Here is a 17828-nt window from a genome sequence, read left to right on the forward strand (position 1 = left end):
TAACCTCATGAGCAACAATGATGCACACCAAGGGTTCCCAGACTGTGCGCCACAGTGCCCTGGGGAGCCGCGGCTTCCTCAAAGGGGCACTGCGAACTAATAAGCTGCAAAACCTGGGCCGTCAGCTAAGTGAATACCTGTATGAGTGTGTGTGTGTGTGTGTGTGTGTGTGTGTGTGTGTGTGTGTGTGTGTGTGTGTGTGTGTGTGTGAGTGAATGTGTGCATGAAAACAAAGAGTCTGTGCGTGTGAGAGAGAGATCAGGAGAGTTATCGATGTGTGAATGAATGCATGAATGAATGAGGAAGTGACTGTGTGTGCGTGTGTGTGTGTGTGTGTGTGTGTGTGTGTGTGTGTGTGTGTGTGTGTGTGTGTGTGTGTGTGTGTGTGTGTGTGTGTGTGTGTGTGTGTGTGTGTGTGTGTGTGTGTGTGTGTGTGTGTGTGTGTGTGTGTGTGTGTGTGTGTGTGTGTGTGTGTGCGTGTGTGTGATCAGGAGAGTGAGCGATGCATGAATAAATGCATGAATGAATGAGGAAGTGACTGTGTGTGTGTGTGTGTGTGTGTGTGTGTGTGTGTGTGTGTGTGTGTGTGTGTGTGTGTGTGTGTGTGTGAGATTGGGAGAGTGAGCAATGTGTGAATGAATGCATGAATGAATGAGGAAGTGGCTGTGTGTGTGTTTGATCGGGAGAGAGAAAGGGCGATGTGTGAGTAAATGCTGGTATGAAAGAGGAAGTGACTGTGTGTGTGTGTGTGTGTGTGTGTGTGTGTGTGTGTGTGTGTGTGTGTGTGATTGAATGTCCAGATTTTTGCCTCATATTTTTGGTGTGTTCCTCCTAAAATCTGTACTTTTCTGGCAAATAGTTGAGGATTGAAGTCATTAAATAGTGACAAACATTTGAGTTTAAGACTCCACATCCTTCAGAGAATTCATGCTAATGCAAAACCTATTATTCTATCAACATTCTAAGTTAGTAAGAGCAATATTTAAAATCTGTCCCTATTTGTCCCCCCATCATTTAGGCTTTATCCAAATTTTTTGCTCTAAAAATCTCTCGGGCATCTGTTTGAGTAGTATCTCTCGGGTATCTCTAGGGCATTTGCTTGAGGCTGGTAATCCTCTTTGTAAGGTATTTTTGTGGCCTTTCCAGTTGTTGTAGATGTCTTGTGAGGTACATACCAAAATGGGAGTTGTAATCTATAATGGGTTTAATGAGTGATGAGTAGAGGGGAACAATGACCTCTTTTTTTCCTGGATGAGAAATCTTTTGTGATGAGGTGTGCCACGTAGAAGGTTTTCCTGACTACTGTGGTGATGTGATTATCAAAGTAGAGACTACTGTCCACCTGTGTCCCAAGGTCTCTTATCACACTTTCAGTGTTAAGTAGACTACCGGCTATGTGGTAGTTCATGGGTACAGAGTTTTTACCAAAACAGATGACAATGAACTTTTTGGCATTGAGCTTGAGGCCATGGCTTTGATGCCAGGCATCTGTCTCAGTGAGGCCCTTTTGTAGGATGTCCGCATCATTAGGAGTTTTGATTATGGCTCCTAGTTTGCAGTCATCTGCGAACTTTGTTAGCCAAAGACCTTCTGTATTAGCCTGTACTTCAGAGAAGTAGATACCAAACAGGAGAGGACCTAGGACTGAACCCTGTGGTACTCCACTTGTCACTGGTCTGAAGTTGGATTTAGAGTCTGCTACTGTTGTTAGAATCAAAATGGTTACATACCAGATGGAGTGCAATACTCCTCTGCTGAAAGGTACAGATATATAAATGTTGTGCCGATGAGTTCACCCTGCAAAGCAACTCTCATACACAATGATTCCCCTAGCTAGCTGTTTGCATTGTTAACATGGCTCTCAATAGCAAGTGATTGCCTCTGAATCAATCTGTGCTTCTGAAATGATAATTGCAGTCAACACAGCTGATTTGCAGTATAATCACCCAATCCCATGGAACCACTGAACAAGATAGAAGGCCTCAATGTAGATTACAACCCCTTTCTCATATGTTGCGTTGGAAATTACTGGGGAACAGATACTATGTCATGGCAGGGAGAATGTCTGTAGTAGCTACCTTTTACATACAAATGTGTGTGCTACAGGTTGAAGCTTAGGTGATGTTGCAGGTAATAGGCATAGGCAGAAAGGATGAATACTTTGCAGGAGAACAAACTGTAAGGGTAAGTGTTGGACCTGTGGCAGCCTTGTTGTATAGGCAGAGCCAGATTGAGAGTACCCATCTCACTGGGAATTAAGGTTGGTGTTTCAGGTAAGTATGTCAGCAAATGGTATCAGTACCACAAATACATAGCAAAATGCTTGGTGTGTCCTAGAAAAAGGTAGGGGGTACATTAACCATAATCTTACACAGTTGGACAACTGCCAAATCTCGTGTTATTTCATGGTAGTCCCCTGGTAAGTGTGTGCTGGCAACCCTTGCATCTAGCACAACCTCAATATATGTATGTTACTTGTGCAGCTGTGGTTGTGTGTGATATCACCAGTAAATCATTGTGGGCTGCAGTCTGATATTACTAGGTCACAATTTCAGTGCACACTTCAACATCCTCAGGGGAATTCGGGCTAATGGATGACCTGACATTCTCTGCACTTTCCAGTGCTGTACTAGGACTAGTTAAGAGTGGTCCTATCTGTAGGCCTTTGACCTCTATTATTTAGATGCAGACATTGCAACATTACTGTTTGGGTGGATAACTAGGTGATGAGACAGACATACATATCACAATTTATAATATTGTTGTCCACATACATGTATTTTCATTGCTAGATGCAGCTGTAATTGAACCCAGGACCATGTATACCAAAACATAATGCTCTCAATGCATTTTACAGACAGCTACATATTCACTGTTATAGCAGCTATATTTTTACATGTTGTAGTTATCATTCCACAGTTATCTGCTGTTAAATACCGCAGTTATATCTATTATTATGTGTATGGCTTTAGAGTGCTGTATTTGTATACGAGAGTCCTAGTTAAAATTCTATTTTCCATTAACATTTAAGCAAGTGTATTCTTAGATGTACGTATCATTGCAGGGTTATCTGCTATTAGATACCTCACTTACATCTAAACTTATGTGTGTGGCTTTATAGTGATGTATTTCTCTACTAGAGCACCAATTACAGTACTATTTTTCTATTAATCTCTTAGCTGATTTGCGTGGTGTGGTGTGATGCACAGCATTGCTTAAACATGCTTAATGATGGGAACTTGAGCATTACTATGTTCTGATTAAAACACCTGTGTCAATTAGCAGCTGTGTGGCTTGGCAGGTTGATCCACTGTTTAGCAGGTGTGATGGTCCTGAGTTCAAAATAGGACGCAGGTGTACTTTCTGAACACGATTAATATTGTTTCAATAGCATATATCAATGTAGAACTATTTACCATAGCTAAGCTATGCAACACGCTGCTCCTCATTGCGCAAAGAATCTTTAAAGAAAAGAAAAATGGGGAGATAGGACAATTGTGAAATGAGGTGCAAGCAGAGGGGAAAAACATAGTGAAAGGTAGGTAGGTATGTGCAGGACAGGTGTAGGACAGAACCATAGCTATCTATTTCTTGAACAGCAACAACTGTGCACTTTCACCGATTTTTTACCTGAATTTCGACTGCCACCCCCAGAGAAAGGTGATGACAACATAAGTGCATTGTCAAGCCAGATTTGGGCCAAATTGAGTGTGTCCAGTGGACACGTGTGAAATGGAGAGCTATGCATTGGGCACTTTTTGGGGGGGACAGGTGCTCATTTTTTTTAAGATGAGAGTGGAATGTTGGGGAAGGGACATAGGTATGTGTGGGGGAGGTAGGTTGGGAAGGTGAGGAAGCTACTGTAGACAGACAAGACATCAGACCGGGTTGGTGTGTGACACAAGAGATAGGATAAACACCTTGGATGGAGAGGGTGTTGTGGAATCCCAGTCCCATGAGCACCACACACTGTGGCAGTATGACTCAAGTCCTCACCCATGGGACTGTCAGCACAGCTCTTTCACTGCCCCTATGGTGGCAGTAGTGGACAGTGGCATCTGGGGTGAAGCTGCCCCACCAGGATGGACAGCATGCTCTCCATCTGGCATAGGCGTGCACCAACAGTTCAGCGCATCAACCCATGCATACCTGGCAGTTTCTCACAGGTGACAAAATCACCCCCTCCACTTCCATTCCCAGAGGGAGGCCCAGCCCCAGCCTGTGGGGCAGAACTACCCAATTCCACAGATAGTGCAGGGGCAGCAGAGGGAGCACCACCAGGCTGCAGCCCAGATGTGCTGGGCCCTGGTACCATGGCAGAGGGAGCCAAGGTAGGTGGATCACCAGGAACTGGCCTACCTTGTCGCGTTGTAGTAAATTAAATATAAATATAAGGTAACAAAAGAAATAACCAAACACATGTTAGTATTACCATAATGGAAGATAATACTGATTAATCAAAAGACATATGAAGGAATATTATGAGTAACACAACAATAAATAACATAAAGAAAAGTATGTTAACAGTAAACCAGTATCATAAAACCAACATAACAGTTGGTTACAAATAATATATTAATATCAAATCATAATAATAAATAACATTAATAAATTAAAGAAGCTAAGGGATGTGGAGAGAGAGAAAAACATACCATTAGTAGCTTTGCAGGTAATATTACAACACAGATCAGTAATACATACTACTACAGATGTGCAATTTCAGTTGTGAGTGCAGTGACTGCAATTCTTGTATAGATGATGTTGCACATACATACCTCTCAACCTGTTAGCATGGGACAGTATGGGTCAATCACTAACAAATGCTGGTACACAGCCACAACTACAGGGAACTGTTTTACATAGTGTGCTCATACATTACCACCAAGGTGTTCTATAAATGGATTTGCCAATAAATTGCATCCCAAATAATGTCATGTATCTGCTAATCAAGGGCCAGTCATATGGGGCACTAGTCATTACATTCTTCAAAAGCAGGACATTTGAGAGGTATATTCATGTACACCAAGTACAGTAGACAGCTGGTTATTTCTCAGCTGGATGCCATAGGATTAGAACCCACAAGCAGTGGTTGCAGGAATTATGTGCACTTTATTTCAATATATTGAACTAAACTCAAAACACTGTCTCCTTTAAGACATTTATTGCAACATTTTGTGTGAAATCCTACATTTACACACATGCATAGCTGTGTGTGGTATCACATTCCAAACCAAATGCAGTGAACGCACGAGTAATGAGCATTTCAGTTGAATACAGTAGTTATCAAAGCACCATCTCCTTTTACACTCTAATGATTGATGTCACATGAAATATGGCAGTTACACACATGTATGGCTGTGTAGGTCAACTGTTGACCTAACCATATACCCTGTTCATTTACTGAGTGCAATGTACAGCATATTTTGGAGAAATTATCTGAATTGGGGCTTGACACTTAGTCTGGGTACTGTAATACATGCATATCTGAAATCTGATGATGCATTATTTCTTAGTTAATATGTAACAGTTGACGGGTGTCTGAATGGAACACACATGCAGTGAATACAGGAATAATGAAAACTTATTTGAAAATATTACTTAGCAAAGCAAAATCCTGTTTTAAACTTTGTTGATAATGTTCCTTTAAATCTGGCATTTAGACACATGGATAGCAGTCCAGGACTTCATTAACCACAGCCATATAACATGTTCATTGCCTGGGTGGAATATACAGCATTATTTCAGACAAAATGAGCAGAACACAGGCTTGAACCTTATTCTGGGTAATGAATTACATTTATTTCGGACAATTTTTGCTGCATTCTTTATTTATTTACATTTAACAGTTGACTGGTGTTAGATTAGAACACACATGCAGAGAATATAGGAATAATAAGCGCTTTTTATTTGAAAACAATACATATCAAAGCACCATCACCCTTTAGAATTTATTGATTAATGTTGCTTCAAGTCTGCCATGTAGACCAATGATAGCTATGTAAGACATCTAATAAATAACTCGTATACCCTGTCCATTAATTGAGTGCAACCTACAGCATATTTCAGACAAAGAGCAGACCAGAACAGTGACTCTTAATATTGGTAAACCACAACATTAACTGATGTTTGGTAGCTATACTACACAGTACAGCATGTTTACCTGATTTAAATTGCTTTACCAATTCAGGTAGGCAGTGACACATTACTAAACATGTTACATGTCCCAGGTATGTCATACTTGACTGTTAAGACTGAGAAAAAATCCTCGGGCAAGGGTGTGGCTACTCAACTGCAGTAAATATCAATAAATCTCAAAGGCAAAACTGAATGAGATAGCCAAACATGACAATAAGAAGCTGACCATTTATTTGAAATGGTAAAAACAAGCAAATGAGAAAAAACTCAATTAAATCCAGTAAACACTTTCACATTCGGATAGAATGCTTCTTCAGACTGTTAACAATTAAAACCATTAATTATCCTTAAATACCATAGCATTTCATTGTCTAACCAATTATACTTCAACCTCATGAATATTAAATAGATAAAATTGTGTTTATGGTGATTTCTTAGATTTGTCCTACATTCTTAATTTGCAAAATCTTTCAACTATATGAAAAACTGTATGATTTTTCAGTTACAATATATATATATATATATATATATATATATATATATATATATATATATATATATAGTATATCAAAATTCAAACACATCTGAAAACAGTGAGGAGAAATACACGTTATAAAAAATCTGTATAAATATATAACTATAAAAGTTTAAAATCGATGTAGAATTGTATATGAATAAAATTTTATATATAGCCTTATATAGAAACTTCTATTTAAAAATATATTATAAAACATAAACTTCTAATGAACGCATGAAATCACATTTCTTAATATTATTTATCTACTTGCATACTGTGTCAAAACATAAAGAGCTGCGGTGGTGGTGCTGCGGTAGCGTTGTCGCCTCACAGTAAGACGTCCTGTTCGATTCTCAGCTAAAGCGTCTTCTGTGTGGAGACATGCGTGAATGGGCGTACCTTCATTGAAGGTTGTGCGTTAGGCCTGGCAAGTCGGTACATAAAAATCTACTGCCAATCATTAGCGGACCGGAGTTCCACTGTGGCGACCCCTAACTGAGAAAAGCCGAAAGATACAACCACATACTGTGTCAAAACATAGTTGATGGGTAATATATGGATATAAGCAAATTTGGGAAGAAACATTATCTAACTGATGAATAGTGAAAACAGATATAAATAACATTGAAAGGATGTTTAATGTTTGAGATCTCTGGCTGCTAGACAGGGTGTCATAGAAACCCTGTCAATGAATTCTGAGCCTCTATCTGCCTGTAGTCTCAGTATCCACCTCATTTCTCTTTGTTCGGTGTGATTTTTATAATTTCCTAGCCTAGCGTTCCTGTATATCAATTCTAATACCATGAATCTAAAACTGTGTGTAGTATCTTTATTTATGATGTGTTTCGCTAGCGCATTATTTTCATCCTCCTTATTGATTGCATATATGTGTTCTTTCACTCGTTCCCTTAAGGTTCTGTTAGTCATGCCTACGTAGAAAAAATTACATTTACTACAGGTGGCAAGATAAATCAAGTCACGTGTTTTACAGTCTGCATAAATACTGAATTCATATTCCTTTCCAGTGTCAGGATGTACAAATTTATATCCATTCAACATAAAGAGACATTGGTTGCAATTCCTGCAAGCAAAAACCATATATTTATTCCAAATACCAAGAGGTCAGTACATTAGACAATGGAAGAAAAGCAGTGGATATTAATAAACTGGTAATTTCATTCACAAACAATAATAAAAAAGATCAAAGAAATTTTTGTTAAAAATTGGAATATATTGACTGTAGATGAGAAATTGAGTGCAACAGTAGGTGACCATCCTAGATTTACTTATAGAAACACTAAATCATTGAAACGCATGTTATGTTACGAAAACAATGAAAAGAAAACATCTAGATCCATTAGAAAAGGATCTTTTGCTTGCAGGAATTGCAACCAATGTCCCTTTATGTTGAATGGATATAAATTTGTACATCCTGACACTGGAAAGGAATATGAATTCAGTATTTATGCAGACTGTAAAACACGTGACTTGATTTATCTTGCCACCTGTAGTAAATGTAATTCTTTCTACGTAGGCATGACTAACAGAACCTTAAGGGAACGAGTGAAAGAACACATATATGCAATCAATAAGGAGGATGAAAATAATGCGCTAGCGAAACACATCATAAATAAAGGTACTACACACAGTTTTAGATTCATGGTATTAGAACTGATATACAGGAACGCTAGGTTAGGAAATTATAAAAATTACACCGAACAAAGAGAAATGAGGTGGATATTGAGACTACAGGCAAATAGAGGCTCAGGACTCAATGACAGGGTTTCTATGACACCCTTTCTAGCAGCCAGAGATCTCAAACATTAAACATCCTTTCAATGTTATTTATATCTGTTTTCACTATTCATCAGTTAGATAATGTTTCTTCCCAAATTCGCTTATATCCATATATTACACATCAACTATGTTTTGACACAGTATGTAAGTAGATAAATAATATTAAGAAATGTGATTTCATGCGTTCATTAGAAGTTTATGTTTTATAATATATTTTTAAATAGAAGTTTCTATATAAGGCTATATATAAAATTTTATTCATATACAATTCTACATCGATTTTAAACTTTTATAGTTATATATTTATACAGATTTTTTATAACATGTATTTCTCCTCACTGTTTTCAGATGTATTTGAATTTTGATATTCTCTCTCTCTCTCTCTATATATATATATATATATATATATATATATATATATATGTATATTTTTTAACTGAAAAATCATATAGTTTTTCATATAGTTGAAAGATTTTGCAAATTAGGAATGTAGGGCAAATCTAAGAAATCACCATAAACACAATTTTATCTATTTAATATGCATGAGGTTGAAGTATAATTGGTTAGACAATGAAATGCTATGGTATTTAAGGATAATTAATGGTTTTAATTGTTAACAGTCTGAAGAAGCATTCTATCTGAATGTGAAAGCGCTTACTGGATTTAAATGAGTTTTTTCTCATTTGCTTGTTTTTACCATTTCGAATAAACTGTCAGCTTCTTATTGTCGTCTTTAGCTATCTCATTCAGTTTTGCCTTTGAGTGACTGTTAAGACTACTGTAACTAATTTATTATAAGATAACATTGTGCATTAAGTTATTACTTTGATGTTTCCCTATGTCTAAGAGGCCACAAACCAGTTTCTCTTTTTACAGTTATTCCCAATAAATTGGGAGTGGAAAATGTTAGGAACTTACCAGAAAGACAAAAAACACTTTAGGAAAATGCAAAAACGGCAACGGTAGGAATATCCAAAGCACTAGTTTAATAAAACAAGAATAAAATAAGAGCTTTCATTCGATGTAATGACCAAACTTCATCAGACAAATGCAGTAAAAAAACCTCTTAAAATAAATAGTCCTCATCCAAGTCACATGTTCACAAAGAAAACACACCTCCCCAACATTAATTAAGCATAATACACTCTTAAATAACTAACTATAATGGAAAAACAGGTAAGCAAATACAGTAAAATATTATTAAATGTTACCAAAAAAATAAAAATAAAACTAAGTTATTCATCTTTCCAAACTTTTCAATTTTAACATGCATAGAATGGAGCATAAATCATTCAAATGTGATGGGTTGTATGTATCCAACCTCATTTGCCAAAATAATTCCAATTGCTCTAACATTAGGGAAGTAGGGCCACCTCTTCCACCAGATTATACCTGATCACTAATTCTAGACAGGAAAGAGTGCCCAGGGTTTGAAGCAACGTGCTTTGCCAAGGCGTTCTCAACTCTAACTTTCCTAATACTGTATGTATGTTCATACAGTCTTTCCCTCACTTACTATCTTCATTGGATGGATTTTAAAATAACAAGGTCATTCTGGTTTGTGCACTCTTAGAACTAATTTTAGAAAATAATATATTTGTGTTTGACCAAGATTATTACTTGCAACATGTTGGAGTCGCTTAGGGCAAAGCATATGCCAATTTGTATGCCAACATAGTTTTAGCAAAATGGGAAAATTATCATGTTTTTAATAATAATTCTACTGGATCTCAAGTAAAGTTTTACAGATGCTTTGTTGATGATATCTTCCTGGTTTGGGAAGGAACACCTGACAGTCTATTTGTTTATTGGTTATTTGCATTCTACAACATCTTTTTTGAAGTTTATGTCAAATTATTCATTCAATAAGATTGATTTTCTTGATGTAACTGTAATTAGAGATAGCGGAGGTGCTGTTATTATGACGATGTTTAAAAATCCCTGTAAAAGGAACAATTTTTTACACAGAACTAGCATGCACCATAGGCATATTTCTAGGAATGCAGTTAAGGGACAGTTAATCTGTATTTTTGGATTGCATAATGATGACCATGTTGCCCTTGGAGCCCTGAATGCACAAGTACATAATTTTGTGTCTAGCGGTCATTTGAGGGGTGAAGTCAGTAGACTTCTTGAAGAAGTTTATTCATGCAGGGACACTGTAGCAAAACAATTTTTTCTCTGTGCCAGTGGTGACTGACATAACTTCCCTTACTAGAGCTGTAAGATCACCTTGTTTTGTCTTGACTTATTCTAGTAATATTAATTGTGTGTGGGATATTGTGAAGAAAAATTGGCCAATATTAATAGCTGATGATACTTTAAGGAATGCCCTTGAAACTACTCCTAAGTTTACGTATTGTAATAAATCTTTGAAACCCCTTCTATGTTATAGACAGAATGAGTGTTATTCTGCTTCAACGGACTGCACTGGTACCTTCATTTGTTGATTTTGCAGTGTTTGTAAATATATCTGGTGCACTAGTGTTATCCAGCACCCTTTAACTGAAAGGGATATTTATCACAATTTTTATATGGACTGTAGAACTTCAAGTGTAGTTTACCTTGCCAAATGCCAAGCCTGTTCATGTTTTTTACATCCGCAAGAAGAACCAGCATTTTAAAGATAGGATTCTCCAACATATAGGAGACATTTGTAATAAACGGATGACTAACTCATTGTTTAAACATATTCTTGATGCTGGATCGAATCATACATTTAAGACTGCAGTGCTGGAAATAATACGTGGTAATATTAGAGGTGGCGATCTCTCCAATAAGACTGAAACTGCTGAGTTAATATATATCTTTTAAGGCTGATTCTTTTCCTGGTCTTAATGATGTTGTATCTGTTAAACCTAGTTTAAAAGCTTGTGGGCTGAGGCATTAGTTTAACTATGTTTTATGAATGGTTTTGGCACTTAACGTGCCTTTTTTCCATTTTTTCATGAAATTTTTTATTGTCCACTTTTGAATATACGGACCATTAGTGAGAGACGTATTATTGATTACATGATCTTATTGGCTAGTTTTTGAGTTTTTACATTATTTATTAGGCTCGTCTTATTGGACACTCTGGATTATATAGACCTATCTTAAAGAGACTCTTGCATTTTTCATGAGCTTTTTCCATTGGTTACCTTTGAATATGTGGATCATTTATAAGAAAGACCTCATTTATTTTATGTTTTTATTGGCTAGGTCTTTGAGTTTATACATTTATGAGGCTTGTCCTCAATGGACAATCTAGATTTGGTAAACCAATCTTAAATGGACTTAAGTAATTTGCAAAGTTTTATCAGCCTGTTTTTTATGAATGGTGTTTGTGAATGATTTTCATCACCTGTTAGGATAGTGGATGTATTATACATGATCTTTTTGCAAGTATTTGATTGGTTTCACTCTGTGATTTAAAGCTCTGTGGTTTGTGTTTTGATCTTGCTTGTTTTATTGGTCTAAAGATGCAGTTTGTAAACCTTGAAAGCGCTTACCGTATTTTTTGTTATTAAATTTTATTGTTTTTAAGGAGTGGTAGTCACACTGGGATTTTGTTATTCTTTAGAGTATCAGGATGGCAATAAGGGGAAATTTAGATGGAGAATCGTAAAAGGTATTATGAACATAAAGAAGCAGTGATTGTATAAAGTGGGAATTTAATTGGTTGGCTATGGTGTCATTTTGTTTCTGTGTGTCTGATATTGGCTGTGTATCTTGGATTGAACAGTTTATTGACTGAAGTCCAAAATAGTTTGGAGTTGTTATTGTATATGTTTTGATTGGATGCATAGTAGGCTTTCTTATCTTTGGTGATAAGCTGTTTTGTTAGGTTTCTTAGCTGTCTATGTGCTTGTAAAGTATTAAGGAACTGTTTTTTTTTTGTCCAGACCTTCTATGATTTGTCTCTTTGTTTCATTAGTTGTATAGTAGCTAAGAATAGCCATGGAGCAGGGTTGGCTTTGACTTATTTTATTCTGAGGAGGGCTAGTGTATTTAGAACACCTAGAAAGAGTTTGTTGAACTCAGAGACAGCATATTCTTTGGAGAGAGTCTTTATTGACTCCCATTTAAGGAAATGTAGTGCATTAATAAAAGTGTCTTTCTGAAAAGTTGTATGCTTTCTTACCAGGCTGTAAAGATGTGTTTTGAAGCTATTGCTTTGGCACCTTATGGTGTAGATTGGTAAGTGATCCCTTGGGGTGTTGACATAGTTCCATGAGATGACACTTTATTTAGAGAGTATGTTAGGATCCAGTCAAGAGTTGATTGTCTGGCTGTGGCTTTGTTATATCTAGTTAGTGTGGTTATAAATTGGATGAACTTGTACCGATGTAAGTATTGGCTGTTATTTCAGATTGCAAGGTTTTCCAGTCTACATTAACATCACCAAGAGAGATTTCTGAGGATGCCTGGCAGAGAATATCTTTTAGTGATTTAGCATTGTTACCTGGGGGTATGTATATACCCATGATTGTGATTGTCTTTTGAGTATTTAGTTTTACATGGTTAGTAGGATTACTGAGTTGAGAAGAGTGAAGAATTTGGGGAAAGGACAATATTTAGCTTATTTTTATTGAAGATAATGACACCACCAACTTTTTCTTTAGCACTTGTCTAATTCAACAATGTTATAGTCTGGAGGGGCAATTTCTTCATTTTTGTTTTGTTTCCTGGTAGAGCCAAGTTTCTGTGGCAACTAATATATCTGGAGTGTGGAGCGCTATCTATGTATGCACTTCAGGGAGTGTGTTATACTGATGTAATATCCACAGACTCTTAATGGAAAGAAAAAGAGAAAAACACTACAATACTGAAGATGGAGACAATAAAGTCAATACACAGCCAGCTAGCTTATTTCTCACAATGAATAAAGGAATACAGTGAATCTAACCAAGAGAAGGTGGGCTATTCTACATGTAGAGAGAAGGTAACAAATTTATAAATGTAAGGTCAAAACAAGTTTAGTAGGAAGTGTAATGACAGAGAACCACAGTGATATACTATATAGAGCTGTACAGAGCAAATTAACAGAACATTGTGCTACACTGAGAAGCACATTACAAAACCATCACTTCGTAAGCATGCATTAGATTAGTCAGTCTGTCAAAAGAATGCTGTCTTTATCAAAGCATCAGCAATTGATATTACATACATGAATCAAAAACTTGTTAAAGGGTACAGGCTCAACATATATAAAGCTTATAAAACTAAAATAAAATCAACACAAATAGAACATACTACACAAACAGAACACAAGGCATTTTCATTGTTTTACACACTCTAAGAAAAAAACAGAAATTTAGTAACACATGACACATAGTTGCCCTTTGAAGGAATATGGTGACCAAGTGGATGTGGAGACCTAAGTGAGGTGAGATCTAGAAGTACATTCTGCTACAGTGACCCATACTGGAAAGGGGAATTGACTTGTGTAAAACCAGCACTATTCAGCTTAGTCATGAAGCATAGGCTGTTTTATTACTCACCCCCTAACCCTTTATTACAGAAAGTAATCAGTTTATAGCCAGTGCTGAGCAATAAGCAAAAAAGGCACAACGTGTAGAAGCTAAGGATACAAAGAAACTGGTATGCGCAATGTAATCTAATGGTCAGGAGACAAGACTGCGGCCTACTTGGTAAGTGGTCCTAGCAGTACAAGAATTATTCCTTTGGGGAGAATGTCACCGCCACCATCTAGCACAGGGCAGGCATTTATCTGACTAAGTTAAGGTTAATATACAGCAAGGCTCTTCATGTTAAACTTCCTTACATTGCACAATGAAAAACAACGCAGCATGTGTATGAATTTTTTTGTAATAATAAGAATGTGAGTAATAGGTTTGATAATTTATCAAATGATGAGAAACAAGCACTAAAAAACTTGGAAACTGATCACAGTGGTGATTCGCCCAGCTGATAATGGCAGGTTAATTGTAGTGATGGACAGGGATTTTTATTTCTCTTCTTTGAAAGAAATGCTCTCTGACCCTGAAGTATATAAATGTATAGATAAAGAGGCCATCACTGTCATTCATGAAAAAGTTATTAATGGATTAGTTGCATGTGTGAATGAATTGTTTATCACAAGAGACATGTTTAGATACTTTATGGTTGAATTTCCTTTGATACCCTCATTTCAGGGTTTACCTAAAATACATAAAGATCCACTAAGGCCACCATTTAGACCAATAGTGGCAGGCAATGGCTGGTTGACAGAGCCATTATCCATAAATATTGAAAAACAACTAAGACCTGCACTAATGAAATGTGAGTATATATTGAATGATGGTAAACAGTTTTTACAGGATCTGTTTGATTCTACTAAAGGGACATGTGTACATCACAAGACTATAATGGCAACACTTGATGTGAAGTCACTATTCACTATGATCCCTAATGGTGAAGGGATTACCATGGTGAAAGATTTTTTGATGCGACACATAATATATGATGAGAGACATGTTGGCATCATGTTATCTTTTAGAATTAGTGATAGAGAGCAATGCCTTTGTCTTTGACAATGAGTATTTTTTGCAGGTGTCTGGCGTAGCTATGGGCACACCTTGTGCCAATAGCTATTGTTAAGGCTGAGTGGGAAGCAAATATTGTTTTTGGCCATACTTTGGCAAATACATCTTTACGTCTGTATAGACGTTTTGTGGATGACCTCTTCATTCTATGGAAGGGTGAAGAGGTCGATATACTATTGTTTAGTGAACACTTAAATACTAGTTGTAGTTTTCTGAAATTTACGAGTCAATATTCCAGAGAAGTAGTAGATTTTCTGGACATTAAACTTACTATAGATAATCAGAATTTTCTACATACTAATCGTTTTCGAAAAAATTGCCAAAGGGCAAAGTATTTGCATAGAACAAGTATGCACCCCCAGCATGTGTTTCGCAATGTACTAAGAGAGGGCAAGCCATGAGATGCTCTAGACTTACAGATAGAGATACGGACTTTGAAACTGAATGAAAACAACTAAAAAGAGATTTTGAAGGCAGAGGATATTATAGTAAGGATGTTGTGGAGGCATGTAATTATGCTAGACATATTAGAAAGGACAGGGCAAAGCCATACTATTCAAACAGGGGGAGTTGTAATACTAAGCAACAAATGAGGCATACTAAAGTAGCAGTGGTACTCACTTATACGAGTGACAATCGAGCATTAAGGGGGATACTAGAGAACAACTGGCATATCTTACAGGTCGATAGAGAGATAGCAGGTTTAGTAGGTGAAAAGCCCTCTTTAGTTTATAAGAATAGTAGATCTCTTAAAAGGAGGTTATGCTACCCTAGAAGTAGTATAGATATGAAGGTACAAAAGCCAGTTGCAGGAACTAGGAAATGTATGAAATGTAATTTTTGCCAATACATTTTTGAAGGTGTAGAATTTGTACATCCTGATACAGGAAGGAAGTTTCTCTTTAACATAGAGGCTGATTGTAACAGCATGGATTTAGTGTATTTAGCCTGGTGTGCTCTCTGCAGAGCATTGCATGTGGGTAAAACCGACAGAAGGCTAAGAGAGCGCATCAGGGACCATATGTACTGTTTGAAAAGAGAACAAACTTATAGTGATGTTGCCAAACACATTTTATCTTGTGGAGCTGAACATCACTTTCAGTTTAATGTACTAGAAATAGTTAAAGAGGATGTCGGGATGGGTGACGTCAGCTCAAGAACAGAGGAGAGAGAGCTTGACTGGATAATAAGACTGGGTGCACATATAGGACACGGTTTGAATGACAGTCTTTCCATTGTTTCCAAGTAGAAAAATAGGAGACTGCTAAAATAAACACATGAAATAAATTTATATTACTGAATTCTATGATGTTAGCTCTACTTTGTTTTATTTTGATTCTGTGTTATTTTATGCTTATTTTATATGCATCTTAGATGTATGTTTTATTGTGAGTGCTTTAATTTAATGGTGGGGAGATGCTTTGAGTAAAGGATTGACTGTGATTTGTTCATTTGAAATTTGACTATTTGCATGAGTATAAAAAGGGGAGGCTGAGTCTGCTTGTTTATGGTCTGATGAAGCAAACAGAAGTTTGTGAAAGCACTTACCTGTTGTAACTTACTTGCAATAAAGGAATTTTATCTGGAAATAAGACGTGGATTTGTAACTTGACCTGGCTTGAGACTGTGAACATTCTGTGGATTTATAACTTGACTTAGCTTGAGACTGTGAACATTCTGCCATAGCTGCTTCGATATTTGGCTGCATTCATTCCTTTCTTGTATCACTGAGTGGCAGTTGGGACCTTGAAGTTCGTTTAAAAATAAGTTATGGATTATTAATTTAGGAGCTATGTATAAGCCAGGACTTAAAGTTTCAAAACTTCAAATGGCCAAGACCAGAAGATCAAAGTCTTGAAACTTCGAAAACGAAAAAAATAAATAAATAAAAACAATTTGTTTTTACATACAAAAGAAAGAGTAGAATGCCTTTGCCTATGGCTTTTCTAGGATTTTAATAAGAACGGGGAGAGCACAGTGACCCAAAATGGGAAAAAGTTAACCTTTTTCCTTGTGTAGTCAAAATGGAGGAAGAAGTTAGAGTGCAGGTTAATCCAAATCCCAAGTGTTTAATAGAGGCTGTGTTTTCTTTAGAGATGTTATTGTGGTCATACATATGCAAAGAGTTTTCTGTTTGTTTTTTTTAATCCATGATTTTGGTTCTGTTGGAGATGTGAAGAGGTCTTTTGTTGGAGATCCAGATGATTAGGTCTAGGAAATATGCTTGCAAGTCTGTCTGGAGGTTGGGTACTGAGATGTTTGTGTGAAGTATTGAACCTTGTGATGCTCCTTTTTGAAGGCTGATTGATTTAGTAAATGGAGGCATGTATTTTGACTGAGAAATGGCAACTGGTAATGTAGTTTTGAAAACTAGGTCAGGAATCAGGACTTGTGCCTATTTGTAGCAGGCGATGGGAGAGGATGTGGTAAGTGAAGCTGAAGGCTTTTTTAAGGTCGATAAAGATGGTGCCAGTGAGCTGGCATCTACCATGGCTAGTAGTATGCCATCAGCCAGGGTCCATATGGCTATGAGAATGTAGTAGGTCATGATGGATTGGAAACTGTCCTGTATTGGGCAAGTTTGATGGGGTTAAATTCCTTTGGGATTAAGCTGGTAATGGCTATTTTCAATATATTTGGCATGATATTTTGTATTACACATATACTGAAGATATGCTACAGAGGAGTTGTGATGAAGTCCCTACAGAGGTAAATGAACCAGGATAGAGTCCATACATTACTGGTGGCTGTTTTTATTTGTTGCAGGTGGAGTTCTGTTTATAAGCAGTAGATGCACCTCAGAGATATGTTTAAAGAGTTAGGTCTACATGTTGGATGTTGCTGGTGTTTAT

This window comes from Protopterus annectens, chromosome 12.part0, assembly GCF_019279795.1.
Source record: "Protopterus annectens isolate FY-2018-M chromosome 12.part0, PAN1.0, whole genome shotgun sequence".
Lineage (NCBI taxonomy): Eukaryota > Metazoa > Chordata > Ceratodontiformes > Protopteridae > Protopterus > Protopterus annectens.